This window comes from Vicugna pacos, chromosome 12 (assembly GCF_048564905.1).
Source record: "Vicugna pacos chromosome 12, VicPac4, whole genome shotgun sequence".
Taxonomy (NCBI): domain Eukaryota; kingdom Metazoa; phylum Chordata; class Mammalia; order Artiodactyla; family Camelidae; genus Vicugna; species Vicugna pacos.
In genome coordinates this window covers 22,251,144-22,269,602 of record NC_132998.1, presented here as the reverse complement: position 1 = coordinate 22,269,602, position 18,459 = coordinate 22,251,144, and the positions used below count along the sequence as shown (strand labels likewise).

The following is an 18,459-nucleotide window of genomic DNA, read 5'->3' as shown; positions in this document are numbered from 1 at the left end:
ACCTGAGTTTGCACGGTATGTTCTAATTTACAAGGCACTTCCATACACACTGTGATGTGGTCTTATATAGCTTATTAGAATCTTTAGTCCCACTTTATGTTGCTATTCAAATATTTTGTACGTGTGCATCTTACTATGATGACATTATTGCTACTAATAATTTTTGAGCACCTGCACCAGGTGATGGGGTACATGTGTATCTAGTATCATTTAATCTTCACATCAGCGTGAGTAGGCATTCCTGTATGTGGTAGTCGTTGGTGCTGTCTGCTAAGATCTCTGGCTCTCTGTTTTCCAGGCACATGGTAGAAGTGTACTCCCTGGCCCCCTGTGGTTGAGTGAGACCCTGTCACTAGCTCTGGACAAAAAGTTGTGAACAGAAATGATAGCGTGTGTCACATCTGACAGAGCACTTAACTGCTGGTGTGAGACTCTCCAGAACTTTCCTTCTGTCTCTAGCAGTGATCAGCAATGTTCCATCACTAGATCATGGCTGCTCCATTAACCATGATCCTGGAGTAGGAAACATGGAGTAGGATTTCCATCTGACAGACAATGAACATGCAATACAAGCAAGAAATAAACCTTCAGTGCATTAAGCCATTGGGATTTGGGGATTACGTATTCCAGCAGAAACAGAAGTTCAGAGAATAACGTGCTTGAGGTCATATTGCCAGTACTCGAGCCAGAATCTGAACTGAAGTCTATTTCACTCTCTGCTACTACATTAAAAATTCCTCAGGTGCAGGGACTCTTATGCCCCAGATTGCTGTCCTTGTTTGGGAAAACAACAGGGTCTGGAAGGATAAGAATTCCAATGCCAAAGACAACCAGACCACCTTGAAAAGCCCAAAGTCTTTCTCTCATTAGTCACCCTTCTATTCCTAACTATCCCAAAGAGATCAAAGAAATTCTTACTGTGGTCAGAGGACATGGCTCTCCTCTTATATTCAGACATTAAAGGCTAGGAGAGAGCTACTTCAACTTGGATCATCTTGGGCTAACACATTAGTCCCAATCCTTCAAGAACAAAAGGTTTCACTCAGCTGCAAAACTGACTGAGTAGCTCCTGTCAAAATAAAATGACTGAATATGAAAATTCTATTTTCTAAAGTGACTGAAAGCTCTCTGGGCACTAACCAGGTCTGCTGTAGCTTCTCTTATTGATCTAACAAGTCAGTGCCCATATGCAGACTTTAGAAATCTAGTGCCCTGATTTTAATCAATCTATAAATGTAAGAAAATAAGTTCGTTTGCAATGATGCAGTTTGTCCTTTCCAGTGGCCAAGGGATCATGACCTTGGACCTAAGGAGAAGGAACTGTAATAGCTCACTTTTTTGACCTGGAGATAAACGCTATGTCTAACAATACAAGCTTTTAGAGACAACCTATAGACAAAGATTTAGCTGTGGTTTCAGAACAGAATGTAAAACTGGCAATTTCACATTTTAAAACAAAAAGAAAACGTGTGTAGCTAACAAAATGTAAAGAATGCCCAGAGAGACACAACATTGTAAACTGACTATAGTTCAATTAAAAAAAAATTAAACCATACACACACACACACACACACACACACACACACACACACACACAAAGAATGTCCAGAGAGAAAGGCAGAATAAAGGGTACCAGGACTTTGATCTTATAAAATAGAGAATTAGAAGATACTAACTAGACTGCAAAATGCCAACTGGACCCTTAGAATCCATTCTTCTTTCTTCCTGTTGGTAACAGAACCCTCTGAAATTTTGGCTGAACGTAGAGCTACATTTTGCTGTCTCCTTTGTAGCTAGTTGTGAATATGATACTAAGTTCTAGCCAATGAAATGATGTGCAATCTTTCAGGTCATCTCCTTTAAAGACAAAGTCACTTGCTTTAGACTTCCTCTCTCCTCCTGGGACATGGCAAAAACTGCAGCAGCACACTTGGAGCCTGGGCTGGAAGCTACTTAATGAGAAAGGCAGACTTGACAGTCGTGAAGCAAAGCTGCTTACCAACCCAACTTTGGGATATTACTGACCTTAGGCTATTGTGGGGGAGAAAAATAAATTTCTCCTTCATGTTAGTCACTCTGCTCGGAATCTCTTTGTTGCAACAGCGTGGCACATAGCCTGTCAAAAGTTGATAAACAAATACACTATTTAATGTTACAAAGGTGAACCACTAAGAGAATTCTAAAAATCAACAAAACAGTAAACTGTGGAAGAAGGCTGGAGAGGAAAGAGCAGATAAATCCTTATTTTTCATAACAGGGTATTATCTGAAATTGATGAATGAAGAACCAGTGCTATAACCGTACTGACTAAAATTAGGGAATTATCAGAAGAATGACTTTAAAACATTTCTTCAGAAGAGTGAGACAGAGACAGGAAGGAGTAGAGTTGGAGGCTGTTGTTTTTCACCTTTAAGTTTCCTTGTATTGAGAACCATGTGCAAAAAAAAAAAAAAAAAACCCTGAAAAAACAAAAAAACTTAGACATGCAAAAAAGATGCAGTGCCTCAGTGGAGCACTTCTAAACACAACCTTGCTAATGCAGGTTGACCAAATCCTATGCCTGGGACTATAAACTACAGTTATCTGTATCTATCACTAAAAAGACTTTTTAAATGAGTTGCATATGTACCCATAAATCACGTTTCAAATTTTTTAAGTTAGAACTTTGCCACCATTCCAGAATAGAAAGTTTTAGCACTGGAAACTACAAATAAATATTTGCTCTTGTATCAGAATTTTAGCATTCTCTCCCCTCCAAGTTTACTTTCTGTTGCAGAAAGTAAGAAAATTATGAAATAAATTTCTCATGATGGTATGCATTGTGGCTTGTATCTGATAAACCAGATAAAGGAGAAATTTTATGAAAATGGAATCCTTCTATTCCACTGAAAGGTGAATCTTAATGGCCTCTATCAATTATCTTTTGACACCACATTGAACTTAGAGAAAGGAAAAGCCCTGAATGAGATCATAAAGTGAAAGAAAGAAAATACTTTGGAAAATGTTGTTTCTACTTTGTCCTCAATAGTTTTCTTCATTAATTTAGGTGATTAAATCATGTTTTAAAAAGAATTTAGGTATTCCATGTGCATCTCAAACTATTTATCATATCCAAAACTCAATTTCTTTCTTTCTTCATCACTTTATTATTCTTTATGTGTTCCTGATCCTCCCATCCACACAACCACTAAACCTCAAACCTGGGAGCCACCCTCAATCATTTTCTACTTTAACCTTTCATACTGAATCAACACCAAGTGCTATCAATTTTATTTCCAAGATACTGCTCAAATACATCCTTTCCTCTTCTTCTTCCATCTAGAATATAGCAATGGCCTCTTACTGGTCTTCCTCACTCTACCCTAACAGCCCTCACAGTCACCTTCCATACTGTTGCAGACGTGCTGTTTACTAGCTCTGACCGTATGTGCGTCTGTGGCTCATTAACACCTACAGGGGAACATTCAACCAATCTATCCTGGCATTCAAGGCCTATCAAATTTGCTTCTTTTCCTGTTTTAACTTCAGTCCCCAACACTCCCTGATATACTATACAACCTGTTAACTCTCTTGCCCTTTACTTTATCTCTAGTACTTCACCAATGCCTCATCTTACTAAGCCTTCAATAAGTATCTGTCAAATAAATACGTAAATATTTTCTCCAAATGATAATCAACTATTTACTGTTTCCAACACACATTTTCTACCCTCATCATAGCATCCATATGTTCCATAGTGTATAAAGAATGAAGTCTTCATTTTTAACGTTCGAGACCCAGTTTGGATATCAGCTCCTCTGGGAAACTTTTTTCTCACAGCCGTTCTTCTCACCCTTCTCTCCAACCCTTCCATTAGAAAATGAATTAATTCTTCCTCTACACTACTTCCTACTTCAGTACCTCTATTATTATATCTATTATTGCATGTTAGAATTTTAGGCTTATATATATGCTTCTCCTATAAACTCTTTGAGAGTAGTTAGTGGTATTCATCTCTGTAAAATAAAGGCTCAATAAATGTTTTCATAGAACTGAACTCAAATGTCACTTCCTCTGTTTTCCCCCATCTCTGTGCATAATGTCCTATTTTCCCCAGGAACAGAGTTCTATACTATACCTAGGCAGTGCAGTATACAGGAAAGAGTCAGAACAGGGTTCAACTTCTGACTCCGTCATTTAACCAGCTGACAAATCTTGAGCAAATTAGTTAGTTTTCTCTGATTCCTCACCTGCATAATGTAGATCATAACACTTCTTTCACTAAGCTTTGCAAGTATTAAGTGAGATAATGTTTTTGAAAGTAACTAGGACTGTTCAGTGAATTTTACTTTCCTTAAGGAGAAGGAAAAGCAAGAGGAGGTCTGAGATATCATGCAGAGACAGAGACAGAGAATGCGAGAGTGCGTATGCATATGTGCACTTGTACACGAGACTGCATGTGTTCGTGTGTGTGTGTGTGTGTGTGTGTGTTGGAGGGTTTAATTAGTTCAGTTTTGGACAGGGTAAGAATGAGGTGCTTATCTAACAGATAACTCAGGTAAGAATAATTTAAGATTAAATTTTCTATTTCAGCAATTATGTTTTAGTGATTGTCAAAAAACCATCTGACAAAAAAATTTTCAAGTTTTGTAATCAACTGTTTCAGTCAATTACATAGAGTGATATAACTTTATGCATACATGAGGCAAATGTACTTGTAAGACAGGAATTTGACAAAGTAAACGTTGGTCAACTCGAATTTAAACATATCAATAGCAGTTATAAAATACTGTTGCAATTCAATTAAAACTGCCAACATCACTCACTCTTATTCAAAGATAAAACCATTTCTAGCACTTATAGCTAATTTTGCATCATGACCCTGAGAATTATCGACAACATTAGAGGTACTGAATTCCTGGCAGTAATCTTGGGACTGCTACAGATTTGTCATCTGATGCCAGTAAATCCCATTGTTTCAAGGTTCTTCTTCCATGAGGAATGCTAGCAACTTTTTATATTCCCTCATTACAGTACTATTTGCATTCAGATGATTCTATAAGCATTTTCCAGCCGCTTAATTATGCTTTTTTTGGATTCCTCTTATCAATTAAATGTTTTGCAAGGGAGGATTAACATAAAACAGTCTGTAATTCCCTCAGATAACAGGAGAGCTCAGGAAACGTGCAAGCATGTATTTTTTTCCTACCAAAAAAGAAAAAAGGAAAAAAAAAAAGACATCAACTCATGAATAGACTCTAGCCAAACGATACATGAATCAAAATATTCTTAAGAACTGTGAAATTAAGGTACGATCATGATCACTGAATACAGTAGATGTTGTTATATAATTAAATGCCAAAGCTAAAAATAATCCTCAAAAGAGTAAATATAGAATACAAAAATAACAATTCAGCAGTAATCATGTAGATCTATAGGTCCCACTTTAGTTAACAAAGGCAGAGAGGCAAAAAAAAAAATATAAGAATCCAAAATTCTTCCTGCAGAGAAGAACCAAATGCTATTACATCTTTTTAAAATTCAATGATTAGATTAGTTCAGGATTGATGATGTTTTTAAACACTTGTTCAAGGTAATAGAACCTAAAATATGATGCTACTCTTTCAAATCCCTATGAAATATAAAAGCAAATAGAACATAGAAACCACATGACCAAAGATTGAAAACCAAGGGGAAAGATCATAAGTGGATAAAACAACAGGTTAAGGAGTGTCATCAAATATGTCCATGATAACATAAAATATAAATGAGTTAAATGCACCTACTAAAAAGTGACTCTCATACAGAGTTATAAAACAAAGCAATGGCATAGTGGGATCAAAAGAAAAGAAGCAGAAAGAAAAAGACTGCACACAGGCACAAAGACAAAGGTGGCAACACAAATAAGTATCTTTTAAAAGGGAATGCATGCATGTTCTCCCTTAATCAGATTCCCACCAGTTCCCACTGAAATGGTAAACAGAACATAAAAATAGAGGAAAATCTACATCGGCACTGGAAACTAAAATAGAATAAACCCACTTTGAAAATCTTGGCAAGATAAAGCACAGAGAAGATGTGCTAAAGAAAAGGCCAACTCCCAACTCATTTCACGTGCAAACATTGTCCCTGCAAATGAGTGAAAGAGAATCCAAGATTCTAAATAGGAGGAGCCAAGGCCAGAGAAGAGGTAGGTGAAAGGTATGGAGATCTTGGAAATTGGCACGTGGCATATCGAGCTCCAAAAGGTAACTGTGGCAAGCACTTCTGACACTGAAAGCCACACTAAGCAGGGGTTCTGTGGTGATGCTCAAACCTAGCATACCGAGGATCTGTCAAGCACTGCCAAGGCTGGCTTTTGAAAAAGACAATCAAACCTGGGAAATACTCGGGGCACTGCCTGTAAATTCTGATGTCACTCCAATCAGAGAAAAGAAACCTAAAGGCCACCTCCAGTTCGATGCCCCTGGAGTCCGAAATTAAACTACAGTAAACCTAAACTTTTCTCTTCTCTCCCTTTTATCACCTTAAAAGATTAAGGGAAACACACCAAATTCCGCTAGAAGGCCTCTCACTCCCTAAACTGGGCAAGCCTACGCTGCATTCATCCTTTACTCTATCTAACAAAAAGATGCTGGGGACAAAGGGAGAATTCTAAGATGCCATGGCCCCTGCCACCATGAAGCTCACATATTATTGAGAAAGAAATTATCACCAAATGCAGTAAGACTCACAGAGAGGCAAAGAGGGAATAAAGATCCTACAAAACGGAGGCAAGTAGCCTAGTTTGGGAGGCATAGGGAAGCCTTCCTGCAGGTAGTAACATTTAAGTAAGAATAAAGCTTAAAACTGTGTTGCCCAGATTAAGGATGAGGAAAGAAGTGTTCTAGACAAAGAAAAAGATAAGCAGTAGCCCTGAGATCAGAGTGAGTGGAGCCCAAGGAGAGTTACGAAAGCAGAGCATTGCGGCTGGGAGGTGTAAGTGAGGAACAGATGGGGGAGACGATGAGGCTGACAAGGTGGGCAGAAGCAAATCTTGAAGCTATTATAAGAATTTGGAACTTGATCCTAAAAAGAAAGAGAGGTAACTGAAGAAGAGTAACATGATCAGCTCTTCGCATTTAAAAGACTGTCATGATCGAAAGGTGGAAAATGGATGAGAGTGGCCTTAGAACAGACGTAGTGAGAGTAATTAGGAAGCTACTGCAGAAATCTGGGTAAAAGCTTGATACAGGGCATGAGATAGGAAAAAAAATTTAGGAGGCCTCCAGCTCTGGCTCAAGCAATTGGGCACATGGTAATACCATTTACTAAGCTAGGGGAAAAGGTGGGAGTCTTAAGCTTGGGCAAAAAAAAAAAAAAAAAAAATTTTAACATGTTGAAAGTACCTAAGACATAGCCAATCAAATGGAAATGATATAAAAGCAAGTGGATATACAGGATCACGGCTTACATACAGAACTAGGCTTATGGGTAAATTTGGGGGGAGTTAATTTATCAAATGGAACTGAAGCCATAGAGTACATAAGATTGCTAAGAACATGTCAGAGCCCTGGGGAAACTCAACATTTAGAGGTGAGCTGGAGGAGAAGGAATTGGCAAAGAAGACCAAAAGGGAGTAGTGGCCAAAGAAGGTAGAGATCAAGGAAAGTGTTCTTCTAGAACAACAACGATGATGATGGTGACAGGAATGGTGATGACGATGTTGCTCGCTAACACTGACTGTGAAGTAACTCTGTGGAACACTCTGTGCTAAGTAACTCACATATGCTACCTCACCTAATGATTACAGTAACCCATGTGGTAGGAACACCACTATCCCCATTCCTCAAGCAAAGAAACCAAGCCACAGATAATTTAATTAATTTGCCTAAGACCATATATCTAAAAATAGCAGTGTTAGAAGCTAAGAGAAAAGAATATTTCTAGGAATGAGTGGTCAGTGTATCAAATGCCCTGAAGTCAGGAAGATAGGGACCAAACTGAGTCCAATGGGTTTAGTGATATGGACAACATGAATGGCTTCAATCAAAGCAATTTCAGTGGAATAGCCTGTACAGTTCTACTCCACAGCCACTCATCGGTTCTGCCACCAGCACCCTGGTCCAAACCATTATCAATTCTTATCTGAACCACCGAACTAGCCCTAAGAGGTCCACCTGCTTCCACATTTGGCCCCTCCCATCCATTCTCCACACAGAGCCAGAATGATTATTTTTAAATGCATATCAGATCTTGCCACTGCCTACCTAAAACCCCCGAATGGCTTCTGTCACACAAAATAATATCTAAACTCCTCACAATGGTGTAGAAGCCCCATATGAGCTGCCCCTTCTTTTTACCTTCAACTCTATCCTTTCCCTTGCTCCTACCACAAAATGGTCTTCTTCCTTTTTCTACTACAGGATGTGCTGGTTCCAAACTAGAAATGAAAACCCTTCGTCTCTGGTTCATACTGCATCACAGAGATTAGATGAGTCAGTGCCAGACATGTAACATGCACTCAACACATATTTTTGGATGGATGGCAGAGTGACAATAAGAATGCAAACAACTTGTAAGATAATTTGGTCACAGAGGATGGCAAGCTGAGAAGGCTTTTTGTTTGTTTTTTAAGGTGAAACAAATTTAAGCATGTTTAAATAAGGGATATTATGAGAGGATCCAAGAATTTGGACAATCTGAAGGCATCATGAAGTCACAGAATATAAGAGAATAGTGAAGTAATTAGGAAATTAATCCAATTAGAAAAAAATACAGTGATACCAAAGAAAGTTAGGATACAAAGGGCTTTTATCTCTCTATGCCTAAGATTTTTGCTCTGTAATTTAGAGGGATGGGGGAAATCAGTGGTTTCCAACCACTATCAAGAACTTTCTTTATTTAATTATTTTCCTTCATTATCTCTCTTGATTGTTTTGTACTTGGTTATATCACACACACAGAAGTTCTGATTAACAATGACATGTGTCTGGTCAATAAAATAATTACACTTAACAAAGTAACTTGGTTGGGAAATCCAAGGCTCAGTAAGATTAAGTAATTCATGTAAGGTTATTCACGTATTTTTTTAAAGAGGATGTCATTGTCTAAATATGAAGAAACTGGCCCAAATGAGCACAGGGAATCGATGGAATCAATTCCAAACCACACACCAAAAGTAAAAAACTGAAAGATTTTTAAAGGATAATGAAGAGGGCATACTATTTCCTTCTAATCAGAAAAAAGAAAAGCAATAATAAATCCCAGAAAATTGAGAAAAAAAACACATACATGTAAGAAAGTCATGGTCTAAACATGAAGCAAATTAAACTGGCATGACCTTAAACAACTGGTATTGCACAAAAGAACCGATCGGAACAACATACTATGACCATTCTTTTTTGAATGCCACAGAAACATCTCAATACCTTAAAAAGTTAAACGGGAACGAATATAATTAAAAGAAAAGACTCCATAAGGAGTCAGAATAGCGTAATGATGAAGAGCATGGACTCAGGAGCCAGACTGCCTGCATTCAAATGATTGAATGCCTCTGTACCCAGGCCTAACCTTAATATGTGAGTTACCATGATAATACTGTGCCTCCTGGGTAAAGCTGCCATGAGCATGAAATGAGTTAATATATGTAAACAATAAGTACTTAAACTAGTGCCTGCCACACAGTAGCATTTGAATGTATTTGCTATTATTATTATCACTATCATCATTATTATCACGTGATACATGGATGGTGAAGCATAAAAGCAATGGGGAAAATACAAAGATTTGACTCCATAGGAAAACACAAGAACCCTAATGGATAGATGTTCAAGAAGCAGAAATAATTAAAAAGTAGAAAAACATACAGCTAATAAAAGAAATGCTAATCTCTAAAAAACAAGTTATATACACCAGTATTGGTAACACAAATATAATGTCATGGGGGGAAAAAAGCAAGTTACGGAAGTTATAATACCATTTATACAGCGTTCCAAAACGTGCAAAACTAAACAATAAAGTATGTAAAGATATGCCTATGGTAAAACTATAAAGAAAGCAAGAGCTTATCAGTCATCATTTGTGTTAAGTGATAATCACAAAGTGCATGCCTGTGGGTACCTCTAAGAAGGGAGGATGTGACTAGTGACGGTTGCACAGGCAGCTTCAACAGTACTCTGGAAGCTGAGTGGGCGGCACCTAGATTTTTAACAATTATTCTTCATGTCTTGTATAGATGCTACATATTCTTTTTGTGTGTGTGAAATAGTTTATAATAAAAAGGGCAAAAACTTACCAATACATTTAAAGGCAAGAGAAGATACTTTTTTTAACTTCTCAAATTAGTAAAGTTTTTTTTTTTCTTTAAAGTCCAATGGAAAAGATTTTCTTCTTTAATGATAAGACCAAATTAACTAGCTTTAAGAGTTAAATATATTTCTAGAATGGTCAAAGGCAAATTCCACGAGCAGCATACCCTGATAAAAGAGGACTTTTTCCCATCTGAGATATATTACCAAGCCTAAATAGGCGATTTTTAGCTGCACATTTAGAACAACCAACATAATTTCTAGTGCTTACTGCCATTACTTTTTAGATGGTGTAGTTAATATGATGCATCTAATACAACTGTAACCTATCCTCTAAATAAGCATTAAATCTTTAAAAGGGTTATGTAACTTCGCTTGTGGATCAGATTACTGGGCACACTAGGCTACAAGTTTCAAACATAAGATCTTAGACTCAGAATTACCTTGATATATAGTTCCACAAAATAGACAGCTTGAACCAAACATAAAAAGAGAATGTACACTTTTGTATAATTTATTAATCATGCCATTTCCATTAAATATTATGAAAGCTACTTGGAGACCTTTAGGGAAACCATAGATTACAGAATCTTAATGCAAAAGCAACATCAGGTATTCATTCATTTTGTAGCCCGTTTTGTTCATTTGGCAGATGTGAAAACTGAGGCACAAGAAACTTAAGTGCCTTAGGCAAGAACAGGACTAGGAAACTGAGTCTTCCAAGTCGCTATCAAGTGACTATACTGACTCCCTTGTCACACGAATGGATGCAGACCTGCTAATGAATCTGCAGTTTCTCAGCTGGCTCTGCACAGAGGTGAACACCCTCTGCCTTCAGCTCAATCCTCTTCCCAGCCTCTGCGGGTGGTCTGACTAGAAAACACATCCACACATCAAGAAATCGGAACGATGACAACAGTGCGTGTACTTTTTCTTTTTCACTCTCAGTTACTGTGGGACCATATGCGGCCCCTCACCCACTGTCCTATCTATTCTCTAGTACTGAGTACCCAGAGACACGGCCCTGCACTTCCTTACTTACACACTGATCTGAGGTAGAAGAAGCATCCACCTGTAACAGTCACCTTAGATCTCTCCCAACCCTAACCAAGCCCAGATTCTCTGACAACCAAACACAACAGAAGCAAGAGAAATGAAAGAATAATGTAAATCCTGGGCTCTCAGATTTATACAAGGGCTGTCCTGATATTATTAAGGACTCTTAACATGTAACATGGGCTTATGTTCAGTGCTGCCTTAACATGTGTACTGAAGGATTCATTTGTTTGGTTTTGTTTGGATTTTCTTTTTTGCCTTTAAGTAAAACAACTGGTCCAAAAAACTATAAAAATTCACTGGGTAATTTATAGTAACAGAAGACTGTTACGCCATGGCCACAACAGAGACTGCAGGAGATATGTACTTGTATGCAAACCGTCTACTAGTTTTCATCTTTAAAACAGCACAGTAGCCCTAAGAATCATGCTCCTATATCTGACAATATAATTTTTAAAGTGTTCATGCACTAACCCCTGAGATTATTTAATGGCCCAGTCTTAGCATAAAGTACATTGCCTGGCATCAAACAGGCAATTGCTGTTGAAAGAAGATGTTGAGAAGGAGTTTTCCTGTCACTGCAAAGGTTTAGCTATGGCTCATATTTTCAAACAAGAGTCTCCCCCACATTCTAAAGTGAGGTAACAATGAGACGCTGAAAGTTGAGACCAGAACCTCCCTGAGAGTATCCACAAAGCAAGAAATCAAGTGTTGTCTATAGACTCTGTGACTCATAATTTCCACATATGTGGATTTTCCAAGCATATGAGAATGCTTTTATATTAAAAAAAAAACCCCAAATTTTATAGTGACTTTTTGTTATTACGTATTTTCTCAGTTAACAGCTACTAAAAGCACAACTACTAGCATGTGAGAGGGCCCCCCTTTTTTTTAACTGAGTTAGAAATTACTCTTGATCCTGTATACTGAACATGAGTATGTCACTTGAGACAAATGTTATGAATAATGTACTATTTTCAAAAACTTAGGATCAGAATCTACCCTTGGTCAGGAAGCTAGCACAGTTCCTACACCAGCACTTTTTCTCTATTTCACATTCAGCCATCTCCATACTTCACAAACCTCTATCTAGTCTGTCCAAATAAGTCCTCTCAATGAAGTAAATCCCTCCACTCTCTTTCAGGAAGTCAGGTATAAAGAAGTTATCTCACAGTTTCCAAATCAGCACACAGTTGGGCAACCCAATTATACAAATGTCAGGGAAGAGTGCTGCTCCAGGCTGCCACAGCCAAGCATCAGAGTCAGGGCACAGTGGCCAGGGTGGCCAACTCAAGTGTTCAAGAACCTTGCAGATGACACTTGAAGAGATAAGAGAAGCAATGAATTCTGTAAAAAAGGGGAAGGGATGTAATTTATTATAAATTATTTTATTATAGACTAGGAAATTGTCAATATTTATTTTATGGATAAGAACCTATCCATGGTAATAAGAAGTGCCTATAAAGGACCAAAAAAAAAAAATAAGCCAAAGAGTCCTGCATCTGGGAGGAATCAAATCTGCTTCACGTTCTTAGGGAAGGTAAAGGGAGGAACAGGGAGGAGACAGCAGAACACATTTTCAGGGTCAACTGAACAACTTGTAGGAAGCCCGGAGTACAGAGGAAAGCAAGGCTTGGTGGTGATGAAAACTTTTAAGGAGTTAGTCCTTTATCTTAAGAAAGATAAGAAGCCACTGAAGGAGATTAAGCAAAGAAATAGCAGCAACAATTTTGCAGTTCGGAAGGTCATTCTGGCTACAGTATCCTTTGTTCAATGTTCCCCATGTACTAATTGTGGAGGGAGTAAATGTAGTGTCCTCTAAATAAGGAAAGCTCATGGGCAGAATGCCATATACTGATTGGGCATCTTTCAAAGCCAGATCAAACTATATCTTCTTTATGATGATTTTCTTGTGCCCTTCCTCTTACTCCAGTCAACAAATGTTTCTTCTCCGCTTTACTTTTAACTTTCCTTATTCATACATCTTTTATCTCCAACTCCCATTTCTCCAAGTGACAGTCTCACATTTCTAATTGCATTACACATCTCCACATGAACATTCTACCAGTGCCTCAAATGCAATAGATCTAAAATAGAACTTATTGGGGGGGAGGGTATAGCTCAGAGGTGAAGTGCATGCCTCGTATGCACAGGGTCCTGGGTTCAATCCCCAGTACCACCATTAAAAATAAATAAATAAAAACCTAATTACCTCCTCTCCCCAAAAATAAAAATAAAAATGTGAAATAATAAAAGAAAAAAAAAGGTTAAATCGTTCAAGAAAAAGAAAATAAAAAAAAAATAAATAAGCGTGTCAGTCTCATAAAAAAATTAAATAAAACAGAACTTATTTTTTACTCCCATCTACAAATCTGCTCTAAGTTCACATTTTCTTAATCGCCCAGGCTTAACATCTTATCATCACCTTTCTCATCCTTCTCTTTCCCTACATCCAATTAATTGTTTATTTCTGTCCAATTTACTTCAGCAACAGTTCTCCAATCCTATTGCTACTACCCTAGTTCAGGTCTTTTCATTCTCTAGCAAAAACTCTTATGACCTGTCTTTATTGGTCCAATAGTTTCTTTCCCAATTCAGTTCATCCTCTGAATTATTAGATAGTATATCCTATAATTCAAATCTGATTATGACATTTCCAGGGCCAAAAAACTTCAATCTCATATCTCACTAAACCCAGTCCAAATTTCCTCGTCTAGCATTAAAAGCCTTCCACGTTGTAGGCCAAACCTAATTTTCCATCTTTATAGTTTATTTTCCCACTATTCACCTTCATATATGCTCCAATTGTTTTCTACACCTGCCCTATCTGATCTGGTAAATATTGAGTACTCAACAAAAGTCAATTTCCTTCCACATGAGTTTGCTATATTCTCCTTCCCTATGCCATCTCAGTTTATAGGAAAACATCCTATCATTCTATGTAGTTGATCCTCACACAGGAAACTAGAGTATTCATGGAAAAGCCTATAAAATCTAGAAAATAGACAAGAACCAACCACGAATTATAGTGTGACTGAGCTTCAATGTCAAAAGAAGAAGGTAGAGACAAGAAGGATGTCATAAAAGCTTCAGAACTTTTAAAAAAGTTGGAAGCATTATACCTGGGACATTGGATGCTAACAGTCTGAGTTCTTCTGGCTGATTCACTGGCCTCACAGAACTTAGAGTCAAATCAAGGAGATGAATGAGTATGGACTTTACAATGAAAGGTGGTAAAATCGTGCTCCAGTCAAAACGTTTTAGAAGCATAAGGAAATGACAAATTCTAAGAGATGAAGAAAGTTTCACAAAATACCATGCAACAGAGCCCTTAAGGACTTCAACAGGTTATGAAAGAAAGGTGTCCCAGGCATCAGTAACAGTCTAAAGGAAAGGCAGAGGTGGAAAATTCTAGAAGTGTGAGAGATAGGGAAAAAAAAAAAAACTGATGCACTCTTGGACCCTAAACTACTACTAATTTGAATGTCTCTCATGATCATTTACATAGTTTAAATGAGTTAACCCTTAAGAGCTATTTGAGCTCAGCATTTTACTTCAGTGAATTCTGAAATATGCAGATGATTATCTGCAGGATGGACTAGCTGTTATTAGACAGGATTTTCAAAGCTGAGTTGGATCCTGAGCTGCATAATCATTCCTGAATGTGGAGCTACCCCAGAGGCTTCCTCTTCAGCATTCCTGACACAGCATGAATGAACTGCTCGCACATCTTAGGATTCCACTGAAGGTGACACACTTCTATACACACTGCAATCAAGAGAAAATTACACTTTTTAAGGACTAATAACCCCATAACATAAAATATAAAAGTGCAAAATCAAACCATGTAAGTGTCTGCACTACATAATACAAAGAAGTCTAGAATTAGAAGACACCTTAGAATTAGAAGACACCTAGGTTCTAGAAAAACCTAGATCAACAGTGTGACCCAGACTATGTCTGTCAGGTTCTCTCTCACAGGATCTCAGGATCAAGGCTCATTGATTTTTGTCTCTACCTGTGCTTGGAGGGACACATAACGTGTTTACTAAGTATTTACTCAGGAGCTGCTGAGTAGCCGCATATAACCGTGAACACAGAAAAAAAGAAGAAAAGTTCAGCAAAGAGAGAACAATGAAGCAAAGAAAGGCAAAGACTAGAGGCAGGGAAAGTTCCAGGTTTTCCAGTCCCCAGTCCCTAGTAAAGTCTGTCTGTACTTGGGTTTCATCAAATCCCTTTCTTTCTTTTTCCTAAAACTAATACAAGTTCATTTCTGTTCCTTGCAACAGAAACTAAAATGAAGCAATAACCAAATCCTCCATAAGGTCAATTGGTTGATTTACTACTGATCTACTTTTCCTATACTTTCTTTTCATATGTGTTTCCTTAAAAGCCATACATATGATTTTAGTATGCTATAGAGACAAATACATGAACAGGGATCTGGGACTGTGCTGAGCATTGTAAAAGGAAAACCTAACATGCTCAGGAAGGAGAAAATAAACAAATATTCAAGGTAAAGCCTTGAATCAAAGATGCTAACTAACAACTGGTAAATTAAATAGCTATCTGATTACCCTCCTACCCAAAGCCAATTTAATTCTGAATAAACCAGATGGGTAGGTCCAATTAAGTCTCCTCTGAGGTACGATTTTAAAAGTCATAACCCAATTAGGGCATTTCATCTGGAATGCTCCCAAGTAACTAGCCACAGCTCTCCCAACCGCACACAGATTTGGGTCCTCTCCAGTGGTATCCCTAACCGGGACCCAAATTCCAAAACTGAATACCAAACCATCTTAGGGCCTGGTTTAACTATCCCTAAAGAGCAGTTAGGCATTAACCCTGAGACATAACCAGCACTTTCTGCTGTTAGATGAGGGGAGAAAATAAACAGAACTTTAATATCATGGAAGTCTGTCCAGGAGTATGTGTCTGTGTGATGGGCCAGGTATCAAGACTTTGCTGAGTCAGATCCAGGCTCCCCAAAGCTGGATCCACACCCATCAGATCTGACGACATGTAGACCAGTTTAACATGTATAGCAAGTCAAAGTTGACAATCAGAAGTTTGAACCAGTGTAGTGGGTGGCTCTGCCAAATTACATAAACAAAAACAATATTGTAAGATTCTGGAGTTGGAAGGGACATGGAGACTATGTCCAGTCTCATCATTCTACAGAGGAGGAAGCTAAACATCCAGACCAAATTAATCAACCAAGTCCCTAACTGTAGTAACACAAGTGAAATAAAAATCAAAGGAACTGTAAACAGATTATGACAGAAACAAAAAACATTATTTCCCAAAGTTTCCCTAAGGGTTGGCAATTTATTTTTTTAATTATAAAGGAAAAGTCGTAGTAGGAAAATCTATAAAAACTACTGTTGGGACATTTTTTGAATATTCTTGTTACTTAAGTTTAGCAAAACAGTAAAGATTTCTAACCAAATGAGTTAACATTTTAGTTGAGATATTAGACCAAGCACCTTTAAAAGCCAAAAAACTGTATGTTGATTTAAAACCTAAATGAAGTTGTACGCTTGCAGCCTTGGCAGACAGGCAGCTTAGGCACTGTGACAAAATTCTAAATGGCAGAGAGCTACTTATTTTCATATAAAAAAAAAATTCCAGACATTCACATAGGGCGCTAATAAAAGTCACCAGAAATTAGACTTATATGTCAGCTGGGACCAAAATTAAAAGAATAAATGTCTAAATGGTCCAAATATAGGCTTGGTTTTCAAAATTGCTGGCAAGGGGCATAGTACAGTGGATTTTGGTCTTCAAGGGCTGCTTTACCACAAGTATTAAGTCAACACATCACTGAGGAAAAAAGAAAACCATAATCTCCGGCAGTACAATCTATCCTTTATCGTGCAGCACAGTATTTTTTAGAAGACCGTTGATAAACTGTGAAGTTAGAACCTGTTGTGTTCCCCAAGAAGTGCTAGTAAAGTTACCCCTAAAATATAAATCCATAAAAAGTATTTTGAAAAATGATATTAATCAGAAGTAAACATGAAATTGATATCATAACTTAAATTAACATTGATAAGCTGCACATACTATTAATAAAAATCTCCCATCAATCTGAATTGACAATTTTGTAAGTTACAAGAATCCTAAAGGTTATTTCATAGATAAAACTACCTTTTAAAATCTAATTTTGCCACCAACACTGCAAATGGCAAGACGAAGCAATTGACCAGAAGGTGCTGAATATAATCTATGCTTAATGGAGTCAGCTTTCAACCAATTTATAAGTCCTAGTTGTTAGCCATACCTTATTTTGACAGTTTAATCTAACCGTGACAAACACAAAAGCAAACTAAAATTTCCTAAGAAATCTCAACTCTGAGGAATTATATTTTCTGTTCTTCCATTCCACATAAAATTAAGAACTGAGGAAACTAATGAACTCATCTACAGAACAGAAACAGACTCGCAGGGATAGTAAACAACCTTATGGTTACCAGGGGAAAGGGAGTGGGAAGGGATAAATTTGGGAGTTTGAGATTTGCAAATGTTAGCCGCTATATATAAAAATAGATTTTAAAAAGTTTCTGCTGCACAGCACAGGGAACTATATTCAATATCTTGTAATAACCTTTAATGAAAAAGAATGTGAGTTCATGCAATTTCACATTTACCTTAAACTCTACATTTGGGCTTCCAAATAATTACTTTTTATAATAATCTTAAGTAAAGAAAAAAATTCCTCGCTGACATTTTCCACATGATTTACAGCAAGCTATCTTTAAAAATCATCCTGTTAAGACTGCAAAATTACCCCAACTTGATAGCTTATAGTCCTAAACCAAATAAGGCAGGAATGGCACCTTTCTATCATATACTTGGAAAGAGTCCAGGATGAAACTTATAAACCGGACTCCAATGCTCTTTTTCCGCTTAAAAACAAGATAAAACTGGTACCTGACAAACTCAGGGTCTTGTTGGGTTCTGGCCTACTCAACACCAGCCGGGCCCGCAGGAGCCTGACCCCGCGGCGGGCGCGGGCGGCCGTGCGTCTCTGGGTGCGCCCCTCGTCGCCGCGCGCCCGCCGCGCCCGCCGCTCCCGGCGCTGCCCCGCGCCCCTTCTGGACGCGCGGCGGGAGGCGCGGGCCTGACTGGCCGT

General features: G+C 37.8%; 1 protein-coding gene across 4 annotated transcripts in view; it reads right to left on the bottom strand.

Moving 5' to 3' along the window:
• Positions 1-18,459, bottom strand: part of MSRB3 (methionine sulfoxide reductase B3) — a 158,099-nt gene that overhangs the window by 139,008 nt on the left and 632 nt on the right. The window contains exon 2 of one of the 4 annotated variants that reach the window (XM_072973020.1): positions 2,026-2,116. The exons of 2 other annotated variants lie outside the window; for them this stretch is intronic. The gene's annotated coding sequence lies outside the window, so the exon portion shown is untranslated. Of the gene's footprint in view, positions 1-2,025; positions 2,117-18,257; positions 18,410-18,459 lie in introns of those variants that run through there. One more of the 4 variants, XM_015240601.3, reaches the window with a different exon arrangement.